Here is a 13,796-nt window from a genome sequence, read left to right as displayed (position 1 = left end):
CACAATACAACGGATGTTCTGCTTGGCATGGATTCTATAAGTCCGTGACAGGATTCCAGAAGTATTTGGCACCAGATTTCTACGTACAGGTCAAGCAATTGCCGCAAATTACCGGATGGTGGTTTACGGGCAAGCAACTAGCACCTGATATGTGTTCCAATGGGTACAGGTCAGGCACAATTGCTGGCCAAGACATCATTGTGAGTTCACTATAATCCCCCTTAAACCACTGTAGCGCGATTCTGACCTTACAACGCGGACAGTTACCCAGCTGGAAAATGTCACCGCTGTAGGATGAGATTTCAAGCATAAAGCAGTTCAGGTAGTCCGCAGTAATGTTCACTTACAAAGAGAGGCCTCGACGTTTGTACGGCGGATTTACTGTAAACTTCGGACACTCGTAGAACTCAATGCTGACAACAAAACGTGTAAGCAGTAGCGCGCAATTCTCAAGCGTTATTAAGAAAATCGCAAAAAATTTCGGTCGTCGAATATATACCTGTGCGTGGCGGCAACCGAGTGGTTAGCGTTCAAGCCCCGTGATCGCTGGATCGAGTCCCGTTCGTCAGTCTTTTTTTTATTTCTAACACTGTCATTTTCTTTACTATTTATATTACAATTGATATAATGGGAAAAATACGTATAATCGGATGAACTTTGATTAAATTTTCAATGTTATTTGGCAATTTACAAATTGTTATTATCACAAATAATATAATATTCATAACTATCGACTAGCAAACGACCAAACGCATGAAGGGATACTGAAAATGTGTGCTTGAATATTATACAGGGTGTTACAAAAAGGTACGGCCAAACTTTCAGGAAACATTCCACACACACAAATAAAGAAAAGATGTTATGTGGACATGTGTCTGGAAACGCTTAATTTCCATGTTAGAGCTCATTTTAGTTTCGTCCACCTATGCTCAGTGGAGCACATTATCATGATTTCATACGGGATACTCTACCTGTGCTGCTAGAACATGTGCCTTTACGACACAACATGTGGTTCATGCACGATGGAGCTCCTGCACATTTCAGTCGAAGTGTTCGTACGCTTCTCAACAACAGATTCGGTGACCGATGGATTGGTAAAGGCGGATCAATTCCATGGCCTCCACGCTCTCCTGACTTCAACCCTCTTGACTTTCATTTATGGGGGCATTTGAAAGCTCTTGTCTACGCAACCCCGGTACCAAATGTTGAGACTCTTCGTGCTCGTATTGTGGACGGCTGTGATACAATACGCCATTCTCCAGGGCTGCATCAGCGCATCAGGGATTCCATGCGACGGAGGGTGGATGCATGTATCCTCGCTAACGGAGGACGTTTTGAACATTTCCAGTAGCAAAGTGTTTGAAGTCACTCTGGTACGTTCTGTTGCTGTGTGTTTCCATTCCATGATTAATGTGATTTGAAGAGAAGTAATAAAATGAGCTCTAACATGGAAAGTAAGCGTTTCTGGACACATGTCCACATAACATATTTTCTTTCTTTGTGTGTGAGGAATGTTTCCTGAAAGTTTGGCCGTACATTTTTGTAACACCCTGTATTATTTGTGATAATAAAAATTTGTCGACTGACAAATAACGTTGTAAATTTAATAAAAGTTCATCCGATTACACGTATTTTTCCCATTATATCAATTGTAGTATAAATAGTAAAGAAAATGACAGTGTTAGAAATTAAAAAAAAACTGACGAACGGGATTCGATGCAATGATCCAGCGATTACGGGGCTAGAACGCTAACCACACGGCTGCCACCACTTCATGGTAAAAATGGCCAGGCACAGGTATATATTTGACTACCGAAATTATCTTCCGATTTTCTCAGTAACGCTTGAGAAGTTCGAGCTACTGCTTACACATTTTGTTGTCCTCGTGGAGTACTACGAGTGTCCGAAGTCTGCAGTAAATCGGCGTTACAAACGTCGTGGCCTCCCGTTGTTAGTCCAGTCCTGTCATGATGCCTTCTGTTACCACCACGGATCCTATGGAAGACGAAATCAATGTACCCCATAGCATAATTTTGTCCTCTCCGGCCTGGATCTGTGGCGCGGAGCACGTTTCGTGCAGCCATTTGCCTGGATGATGGCGAGAAAGGACCCAGTCGTCAGTGTAACAAGAAATGTGATTCATTCGACAGGCGATCCACGGTGAGAACTCAGTGATGCTGTACCCACTGCAAACGTAACTGACAATGTCGTTGGGTCAGCACAAGAATATGTAGGCGTCGTGTGATGTGGAGCTGCATGTTTAATGGAAGCCTTTGAAAGGTGTGCTCTGAAACGCTTGTACCTACACCAGTATTGTCCTCTGTCGTCAGACTTGCCACAGACCACATTCTATCCTGGATTACACAGTGGTGGGTCCTCCATTCTCTACGTTTTGTGATGAGACGTGGTCAACCAGTATCATACGGCCAGTGGTTATTTCGCCATTCTTCAACCACTTTCCATTTGTGCTCACGACAGCAGTACGCCAGTAGGCGACCAGCACCGCCGTTTCAAAGATTCTCGTTTTCAGCTGCAGCGACACAATAATCTAGCCTTTGTCACCAGTGGATTTCCGCATTTGAGGCCCGTATCTTCGCTATAATGACTCCCCATTCGTCTCTCTTTCGCTTACATTCATCCCTTACTGCGTCACGTACACGCAACAATACCAGGTGGCGTGGATTCTCGTGGTGGGCAGTGGTCGTAATGTTCTGGCTCACCAGTGTATATCGATATATGGACCTTGCCGTTGGTGGGGAGGCTTGCGTGCCTCAGCGATACAGATGGCCGTACCGTAGGTGCAACCACAACGGAGGGGTATCTGTTGAGAGGCCAGACAAACGTGTGGTTCCTGAAGAGGGGCAGCAGCCTTTTCAGTAGTTGCAAGGGCAACAGTCTGGATGATTGACTGATCTGGCCTTGTAACAACAACCAAAACGGCCTTACTGCGCTGGTACTGCGAACGGCTGAAAGCAAGGGGAAACTACTGCCGTAATTTTTCCCAAGGGCATGCAGCTTTACTGTATGATTAAATGATGATGGCGTCCTCTTGGGTAAAATATTCCGTAGGTAAAATAGTCCCCCATTCGGATCTCTGGGCGGGGATTACTCAAGAGGATGTCGTTATCAGGAGAAAGAAAACTGGCGTTCTACGGATCGGAGCGTGGAATGTCAAATCCCTTAATCGGGCAGGTAGGTTAGAAAATTTAAAAAGGGAAATGGATAGGTTAAAGTTAGATATAGTGGGAATTAGTGAAGTTCGGTGGCAGGAGGAACAAGACTTCTGGTCAGGTGACTACAGGGTTATAAACATAAAATCAAATAGGGGTAATGCAGGAGTAGGTTTAGTAATGAATAGGAAAATAGGAAATCGGGTAAGCTACTAAAAACAGCATAGTGAACGCATTATTGTGGCCAAGATAGATACGAAGCCCACACCTACTACAGCAGTACAAGTTTATATGCCAACTAGCTCTGCAGATGACGAAGAAATTGAAGAAATGTATGATGAACAAAAGAAATTACTCAGATAGTGAAGGGTGACGAAAATTTAATAGTCATGGGTGACTGGAATTCGGTAATAGGAAAAGGGAGAGAAGGAAACGTAGTAGGTGAATATGGATTGGGGCTAAGAAATGAAAGAGGAAGCCGCCTGGTAGAATTTTGCATAGAGCATAACTTAATCATAGCTAACACTTGGTTCAAGAATCATAAAAGAAGGCTGCATACATGGAAGAAGCCTGGAGATACTGTCAGGTTTCAGATAGATTACATAGAGGTAAGACAGAGATTTAGGAACCAGGTTTTAAATTGTAAGACATTTCCAGGGGCAGATGTGGACTCTGACCACAATCTATTGGTTATGAACTGTAGATTAAAACTGAAGAAACTGCAAAAAGGTGGGAGTTTAAGGAGATGGTACCTGGATAAACTGACTAAACCAGAGGTTGTACAGAGTTTCAGGGAGAGCATAAGGGAACAATTGACAGGAATGGGGGAAAGAAATACGGTAGAAGAAGAATGGGTAGCTTTGAGGGATGAAGTATTGAAGGCAGCAGAGGATAAAGTAGTTAAAAAGACGAGGGCTAGTAGAAATCCTTGAGTAACAGAAGAAATATTGAATTTAATTGATGAAAGGAGAAAATACAAAAATGCAGTAAATGAAGCAGGCAAAAAGGAATACAAATGTCTCAAAAATGAGATCGACAGGAAGTGCAAAATGGCTAAGCAGGGAGGGCTAGAGGACAAATGTAAGGATGTAGAGGCTTACCTCACTGGGGGTGAGATAGATACCGCCTACAGGAAAAATTAAAGAGACCTTTGGAGATAAGAGAACCACTTGTATGAACATCAAGAGCTCAGATGGAAACCCAGTTCTAAGCAAAGAAGGGAAAGCAGAAAGATGGAAGGAGTATATAGAGGGTCTTTACAAGGGCGATGTACTTGAGGACAATATTATGGAAATGGAAGAGGATGTAGATGAAGATGAAATGGGAGATATGATACTGCGTGAAGAGTTTGACAGAGCACTGAAAGACCTGAGTCGAAACAAGGACCCCGGAGTAGACAACATTCCATTGGAACTACTGACGGCCTTGGGAGAGCCAGTCCTGACAAAACTCTACCAACTGGTGAGCAAGATGTATGAAACAGGCGAAATACCCACAGACTTCAAGAAGTATATAATAATTCCAATCCCAAAGAAACCAGGTGTTGACAGATGCGAAAATTACCGAACTATCAGTTTAATAAGTCACGGCTGTAAAATACTAACGCGAATTCTTTACAGACGAATGGAAAAACTAGTAGAAGCCGACCTCGGGGAAGATCAGTTTGAATTCCGTAGAAATGTTGGAACACGTGAGGCAATACTGACCCTACGACTTGTCTTAGAAGCTAGATTAGGGAAGGGTAAACCTACGTTTCTAGCATTTTTAGACTTAGAGAAAGCTTTTGACAATGTTGACTGGAATACTCTCTTTCAAATTCTGAAGATGGCAGGGGTAAAATACAGGGAGAGAAAGGCTATTTACAATTTGTACAGACACCAGATGGCAGTTATAAGAGTCGAGGAACATGAAAGGGAAGCAGTGGTTAGGAAGGGAGTGAGACAAGGTTGTAGTCTCTCGCCGATGTTATTCAATCTGTATATTGAGCAAGCAGTGAAGGAAACAAAAGAAAAATTCGGAGTAGGTATTAAAATCCATGGAGAAGAAATAAAAACTTTGAGGTTCGCCAGTGACTTCGTAATTCTGTCAGAGACAGCAAAGGACTTGGAAGAGCAATTGAACGGAATGGATAGTGTCTTGAAAGGAGGATATGAGATGAACATCAACAAAAGCAAAACGAGGATAATGGAATGTAGTCGAATTAAGTCAGGTGATGCTGAGGGAATTAGAGTAGGAAATGAGACACTTAAAGTAGTAAAGGAGTTTTGCTATTTGGGGAGCAAAATTACTGATGATGGTCGAAGTAGAGAGGACATAAAATGGAGACTGGCAATGGCAAGGAAAGCGTTTCTGAAGAAGAGAAATTTGTTAACATCGAGTATAGATTTAAGTGTCAGGAAGTCATTTCTGAAAGTATTTGTATGGAGTGTAGCCATGTATGAAAGTGAAACGTGGACGATAAATAGTTTGGACAAGAAGAGAATAGAAGCTTTCGAAATGTGGTGCTACAGAAGAATGCTGAAGATTAGATGGGTAGATCACATAACTAATGAGGAAGTATTGAATAGGACTGGGGAGAAGAGAAGTTTGTGGCACAACTTGACCAGAAGAAGGGACCGGTTGGTAGGACATGTTCTGAGGCATCAAGGAATCACCAATTTAGTATTGGAGGGCAGCGTGGAGGGTAAAAATCGTAGAGGGAGACCAAGAGATGAATACACTAAGCAGATTCAGAAGGGTGTAGGTTGCAGTAGGTACTGGGAGATGATGAAGCTTGCACAGGGTAGAGTAGCATGGAGAGCTGCATCAAACCAGTCTCAGGGCTGAAGACCACAACAACAACAACAATATTAAAAAATGAAGTACATCAGTCTTAATCGTTAAGAGTGAATCAAAATTCCATAGGGATATAAATCTAAATTTAATAAATTGGAGCCATGTCTTTGTCAATCTCACGTGGATGCTCATCAACCCGCTGCCGTCTGCTTGAGAGTCCCAGGCCCGAAACTATATTAAAATGGATAACTGATTCAAGTGTGTGGCTTATTTTACTTTTTTCCAGGGTGACATTTACGAAAACAGCCCCGGTGACCTCAAAACATTGTGAGCTGGTGCGCTGCTGGCGCCAGTCTCCATCAATTGTCATCCCGATCGTTGTGAGTCGATGTTCGATGCCTGCTTGTCTTCTTCGCAGCTTTGGCGGATGGCTGTTTAACTGCGGCGCGCGCGCTCTGCTGGGGCTGGCGTTAGGGTATCAGCTGTGTGAGCGACAGAGACGTGAGGCGCTGTGGATGTATGCAGCGTGGCGAGTGGCAGAGTCGGACGACGGAGGAGCGTGGCCAGCTGCTGCGGCGTGTTTCGCCGTTTGAATGCAGATCCGCTGCCGACGATGATTGGGATCTCCTTGAGATTTGAAGAACAGATTTCCTTTGCGTCTGTTACATGTTACTCAAAGTGAACGAACTGGAGTCGTCGAATTATTCCTTGGTGGGTTGTGTTCATGTTAATTGAATACCCGAGTGCACCGAAAACTATCTTGATTGTTTCAGTTACTTGTCACTGTATTTGGTCCGGCCGCCTGATATGTTGACGGCATTTAAGGGAGTGCTAGCTACGCACAACAAATAGACGTGAAGCCGTGGTTACTTAATGCGTAGCTAGAGGTCATACCAAGTAGTGCGTAAGTCTGTGCCTGGCGTTCGAGAGGGGACCGAAATAATTTTCCCTACTTCCTTTTTCTATTTTATTTGTTTGTTCTAGAGAACTCGCTAGTCAAATTGTAAGAGTCGTCACTGGGCAAGTGGTCACGTAGGTTAGTTCTGCTTGGGTTTCTTTTGTGTTGTGCATAATTAAAGGTTTATTTATAACTAGTTGGGCAGATATGTTTAGTGTATCTGATGCTCTAGAATGTTGTCTGCCGCTGATGTGCTTATGTTTCAGATAATTGGCAGTGGTCGGCGCGAGCAATCTCCGATAACGGTGGAAGAGGGAAATTTAAGGACCTGGGTCGGTGTCTATGGTTACGTTGTTAGTGTCCTGCAATTCCATCTTTCCGGTGAAGCGTTGTGGTTTTCCGGAAGTCTAATTGTAGCTTAAAGTTGACTATAGTTCACCTTCTGGTCCGTGAATCTCTTTTATCTGTTAGAAACTTTCGGTCTGCTCGCGTCAGTGACTAATTTTCAACGTAAAATTGAAATGGCCCCATTTTAAGACTACTTAATATGCTATTATGATATTCTGGGGATGAAAGGTATGTGAACCTCGTAACTTTAAGCAATATTAAAGAGAAGCCTAGTTGAGTGTATTAACCTGATAATACTTTAAATTTGTTAGAATTGCTTGAGATCAGTCCATGGAAGATGTCTTAGTTGTTGCAAGCAGTTTTAGAATTTGATATGAGTTACGTGAAAGCCAGTTTCTATGTAAGTCATGAAGCATGTTTAAAAGGTTTGTGTGATTCATTTATGTCAATTAAATCTCAGTAATGGTGGTTTGATGAACTCGTGAAGCATTTAAGATGACTGTCACCTATTCTGTGAGTGGTAAATTCGTCGAAACGGCGCAGTACGAAATGATCGTACTGTGCAGCTAGATACCCTTAAAGACTGCCATACGCTCCCTGCGGCAGCGCCCAAACTTTTTCCACTGGAAGTGATGAATTAAGTGACCAGACTGCCAGAAATGAAGGTGGTTGTCTTACCAGGTGTACTCACAGAGAACATCGTCACTGAAAGCTCCAGTAGAAGCTCTACAAGACAGGAGAGTTGGAGAAGGGCTCCCACTGTTCTTGAAGGCAAGAGCTCGAGGGGCTTGCATTGCACCCATCTCAGTATACGAACAATAGACAAGATTAATATTCGACGCGATGACGGTATCATCTATTGGGCAATGGTTTGTGGACAATAATGTTCCTGAAACGACTGGCCTGCCCAGACTCCAGACCTGAATCCAATGGAACACCTTTGAAGCGAATTGAAACATCGACGTCCTTGCAGATCGCAGCAACCAATCGTTGGTTTCGGCTCTTGAGAAATAATGGGCTACCATCCACCCATAGACATTTAGACACCTCACTGAAAGTGTTCCCAGCAGAGCCGAAACCTTCGTAAAGACGAAGGCGGTAACATTCCAAATAAATATCCACTGACAGGCGTCCGGATGTTTCTGATAAGGTAGTGTACTTCGAGCAGATCCATCAGTTAGTCCATTCACAGGTTCAGCTGCTGGTTTGAATGGGCGATTCTGTATTCTGTGTACCAAAGTACACTCATATTCAGAAAAGCAGAAGGCCGTGATCAACTAGAGATAGGACGTTCATATTCACAGGCCATGCATATTAGTATATTATGCAGAAATGATTACCATTTCAGTCACCTCGTTTCAGAATGTGTCCTGTCGACTAGTAGGCACAGCGTCCGCCAAGAGCCCTAATACCTTGTTCTATGCGTGATGGCGTTCTGTGGTATAGCCATCCATGCTATCTTGGGTTCAAAGTTCATCTATGGTGGTTGGCATTGGCTTACAGCGCCACACCAATCGTTTCACCAGATCCCACGCATTTTCGATTGGCGACAAGTATGACGACCTGCATGGCCAGGGCAAAAGGTTGACATCCTGTGACACCAAGAAGGGGTAGCAACATGTGGCTGTGCATTGTCTAGCTGGAGAATGTGGTCTGGGATGTTGCGCAGGAAGGGCGTGGCTATGGGTCGGACGGTGACGCTCACGTAGGTGACACTGGTCTCAATGCCCCGGACAGCACACCATTAGGACTTGAGCTGGCGCTGCATCTCTTGTGCGAATGCCGCTCCTCCTGTCTGCAGCGAATCAAAGTGCGGCCATATTTTCAAACTAACAGAATCTGGATTCGTCCGAAAACACTATCAGTTGTCACTCCTAACCTAAGTGACGTCGTTTCAAACACCTTTGCCATGTAGGATATTTATGCACATTCGTCAAAGGTACGCGGAGAAGTGTTGTCCTGCAGTGCCATTCGGACGAGGCGTCGAACTTCTCGGCGGTTGGTTTGGTTCATGCAACTTGACCCATCTCGTAGTGTTCTACTGCCTTCCGTGAACCATTCTGCACACAGCCGCTGCACTGCCGAAACACTTCGTCCCACACGATCAGAAATTTCCCGGATGTATGCATCACATTCTTTCACGACAATAAGGCGCCCTCCGTGAAACGCACTGAGTTGACGGTACGGTTCGCTCATAAGTCTGCGGAGCATACTGCACATCTGCTCAAGTCACACTGAACCATTACCTTTGATTTATAGCGACAACGAGAGCCGCAGACACGTTTTAGCGCTATTGGTGTTGCGCCGCAACCCCGACGTTGTCCTTGAATCCGCGAACCTGTATGGTTAAATTACTAATCATTTCTGCAGAACATGCTAATGCACATGTCCTGTGAATGCGAATGTCCTATCTATAATCGTTCGTGGTGTCCTGTTTTTTCTGAACATGAGTGTATGTGGATAATTGCTACTTATAACCGCTACTGGTTCATTTTAGACGTTTTGAAGCCTTTCATGTACAGTACCCGAACTCCAGTTTACTGAAAGGAACTAATGCTAATACGCTGATAACAAAATGACAGCACAGTGGCAATTTATGTGAGTCTAAGAGAAGTCATAAACCTTCATTTCGAACACCGGAAGCGATTGGTAACATTCTGCAGATGCTGACCCGAAAGAAATCAGTTCCTTTTCGCAACAGTCATCTAGACATACATCTTGTATTCCTTACCGAGTTTGAGGTCTTCAGGCCTTATTTTCAACTAATAAAGAAAAAATATTTAGTTCACTGCGTGCCAGAAGACATGGCGGGATGTCACCATAACATCGTAGACGTATTCACTGCCTGTAGGCATATAAAAGATTATAGAGTGGAAATTCTCTGTGACAGGTAAAACTGACACAAGGTTGGATCAGTGTTGTTTGTGGTTAGCGTTGTTACCAGATCTGGTGGCGAAACGGTGGATCTCCATTTTGGCAGCTGGTCGAATTGTGCAATATCCAGATTTGTGGAACATTCAGATGTGACAATGGCCCGATGCTGGACTTCTTGGGCTGTAAGGGCAGGCATATTCGTCGTCAATTGTCCGGTCGATTACGTCTGACCATCAAAAAGGAGGATCACCATATAGTACATAACAGACCCCTTGCAACATTCTGTTTCGCACCCATCACTGGTCGGAGAGTAGCAGCAGATGGACTAAAGAATTACCATCAAATTCGTAGGCTGTAGTTAACATCACAACACATATGGCTGCGTTTGGTGCAGTGACCGAGACTTATGGGCTTCTGATAAATGGTGTCACACAATTTTGAGCAACAAATAGAGATTCCACACGACCCTGGATGATTCTCGTTGGCCAGTATGGTGGCGAATCATTGAGAGGTACCATTCTTCCAATGTTTTGTAGAAGCACAGTAGTGTTAGCCCAAGTCTCGTGGTGTGAGGAGCCTTACTGGGTATAGCTTCAGGTCATGACTGGTAGTGACTGAGGGCACAATGATCGTCCTTACATGGCACGTGTCTTCAAGAGCTGTCTACTTGCTGCTGAGATACTCCCACCACTAGCAATATCCCCAGGTCTGCCCCAATAAAACACGTGTTTGACCAGTTGGGATGTCAACTCCCACCCAGTGTCCTATCCGTGGTGTCAAGGATCAGTTACAGCACTGTTTTGGGCAGCTTGCCTCAGGAGAGAGGACAACGACTTTATGACACCCTTCCTAAGTGAATCAGTGTATGGCTGCATGCCAGAGGGGATGCAACGTTCATAGTGATATGTGGCCCCATCCTACAGCGTTCTTTGAAAATTGACTTCACTGAAATATAAGGGGCAGTCAAATGAAAACCGAACACCCTCCTCAATGGGACCACGGATTGGTTTCATTCAAAAGTATTTACCACACGCGTTAATATGTTTATCCCACTGGTAGACGAGACAATCAATCCCGATTTCGTAGTACCGCGGCCGACCACTGACGGATCCACAATAGCACCCGCTCTTGCAATTCCTCGTCCGACCGACCTCCACGCATGTCTTTCTTCAGATCACTGAAGACGTGAAAATCACACGGCAAAAGATCCGGGCTTTATACATAGTATGTTCCAGTGTCTCTCAACCAAGTCGCTGAAGTGTACTTTTCGTCCACTTGGCAGTGTGGAGGCGGGCGATATCGTGCAACACGATAGTTCCGTCTGACAGCATTCTTCGGCGTTTTGGGTTTACGACGCTCCGCAGTTTCTGCAAAGTGTCTTCATAGTGCTGTGCACTGATTATGTTTTCAGCTAGAGGAGCTTGACGAGCAGAGGGCCCCTGTAGTCGAAGGAAAAGCTCATCATGATCTCACCGAAACTTGTATGGACAGCTCTGGATTCTTTGTCGACGGAGATGTCGGTTGTTTCAAGTGTTGGCTTTGCCGTTTCCCCTAGGGTTGTCGGAATGCCGCATGGTTGTGGATACGTCAGCGGCCGATCGCGTTCTATGAAACAGCAACTAACGTCTCGTCTCCCAGTGGGATGAACGTTTTAACGCGTTTAATGATTACTTTTGAATGGAACCATCCAAGGTTCCATTGAGGCGGATGTTAACGTTTTCAGTTGACTGCTCCTCGTAACATCACATATCCCGTGAATTTTCATTACGTCTGCCCTTCGCCTACTGGGGTTCTCTCATTTTGTCAGGCAGGGTATAACAAATTGTTGATGAAAAATATCATGACTGGCGAACTTGACGTGACACTGTAATGAAGTTTGGTTTCAGGTTATTGGCCAGATAAACGATAAGATTAAGCAATAGGGGTCTCCTGAAATTCTTCGCAATATGCACCATACTCCTATTCTCTGTTAAAATGCCGGAGTTCCGTGCGTGGATTTTGGCAGTCAGATTCTCAGTGTAATGGTTCAAATGGTTCAAATGGTTCTGAGCACTAAGAGACTTAACGTCTGAGGTCATCAGTTCCCTAGAACTTAGAACTACTTAAACCTAACTAACCTAAGGACATCACACACATCCATGCCCGAGGCAGGATTCGAACCTGCGACCGCAGCAGTCGCGCGGGTCCAGAATAAACCGCCTAGAACCGCTCGGCCACTCCGGCCGGCTCAGTGAAATGATTCTTGAAACCATAGTCAACACAGAATTTGTACTTTCACTTAAAGAAACACATAAGAAAGAACTGCTTTCCCTGGCATCACGATTTAGGTAAGTTACAATCTTGATCGTGGTGCACAGTTATCTGTTTCACCTTTTCGCCACCGTAAGGTTCACTTTGTTCCATTTTGTGACAGTTCCCTGAAGCTTTATGATTTATTGATAGGAATGTGTAGTGTCTCTTATTTCTGTCATATCCTGAACGGCGCAAAGTCCAGCGCCGGCATTGCAGTCGGAATGGAGAGAGCAGAGAGGGCTGTGAAAAGACGTCAGCCAATTGCACGCCGACCGGCCCCTATCCAGGACGACAACGCGACACCAGCGGCCCATATGTGGAGTGGACGTAAGCGCCACACCCGACTGGTCGCGGCCCATTCGAACAGCAGCCTCATGACTATCGACTTGCGTAGAAGCGGCAAAGCTCTTTACTTGGCTTGAACCCTCTATATCAGACAGGAATTGTTATACTGAAGAGACTTGATTATTTCGTATGTCGTCCTTTGCTTATGACACACCCGTGTAACACAAAGTGAAGTATTTTAATTGCTCATTTTGTAATAAAACTCATTAGTACGCGAACCGTGCTCCTTCCCAACTATGCGTTTTCTAGAAGTTGGCTATCTGTGTTTGGTTTCCCGCCCTTGTTGCAGATATGCCGTCATTCTTCTTCATTCTATGTGTGGCAGCACGATGTGTATCGATATTTGCACTGTGTACCATCTTTGGTCTTGTGCGTAGAGTTTCTGGCTAGGGGGTCTGCGGGCAGTCTGTCGGTTGGTGAGGACCAGGGAGGATATCTCCGTGCGGTGCAGTCGGCTGGGTCCGCTGGCGGTCCCTGCGCAGTGTCGGAGCGTGTGTGGAGCTGTCCGATCGCTACGAGCTCCGTGGCTCACCGACCCAGGACGTCAAAGTTGAGTGGTGTTTTAAGAACCCAAGCCACGTTTATTCATGTTGTGTGGTTCGTTTCGGTGGTTCGCTATTGGAGGGGTTTCCCTGTGAGCAACACCGAGTGTTTGTATTTCTGAAATTTAGCTGCCATGCGGTGGAATTAACTATATTGGTTGACTACAATTCAAGTACACTAGCGGAATTTTGTGCCTTGTGGCCGTTAGTGTTCCGGTTACCTGTCCTGGTCACTAACGTAATTTCAGGCAGTGTCCTTTCCTCACCTACTGTCGCTGTCCAACACGGTGTGTAGTTTTGAAAGCTTAATACATATACATATCTGATTGTGGATAATTATGTCCGTAACATTTTGTGTTTGAGATCGCATGTACCGATTGGTGGCAAGCAAGTCGTTTTATCGGTCGGTCCATAGCTGTCCCTTGCTTGAGTTCCGGCGGATCAAGTGTAGTTGAGCTCTCACCTAAGGGAACGAGGGCAGACTGAACCCTCTGGAGGCTTCTGGATGCCGTTGTCTTTACTGTCTTACTCACCGGTGTTTAATTGTCTGTA

This window comes from Schistocerca piceifrons, chromosome 1, assembly GCF_021461385.2.
Source record: "Schistocerca piceifrons isolate TAMUIC-IGC-003096 chromosome 1, iqSchPice1.1, whole genome shotgun sequence".
In the NCBI taxonomy this organism is placed as follows: Eukaryota; Metazoa; Arthropoda; class Insecta; order Orthoptera; family Acrididae; genus Schistocerca; species Schistocerca piceifrons.
The sequence above is the reverse complement of the archived record's forward strand: the minus strand, read 5'-3'. Positions refer to the sequence as shown.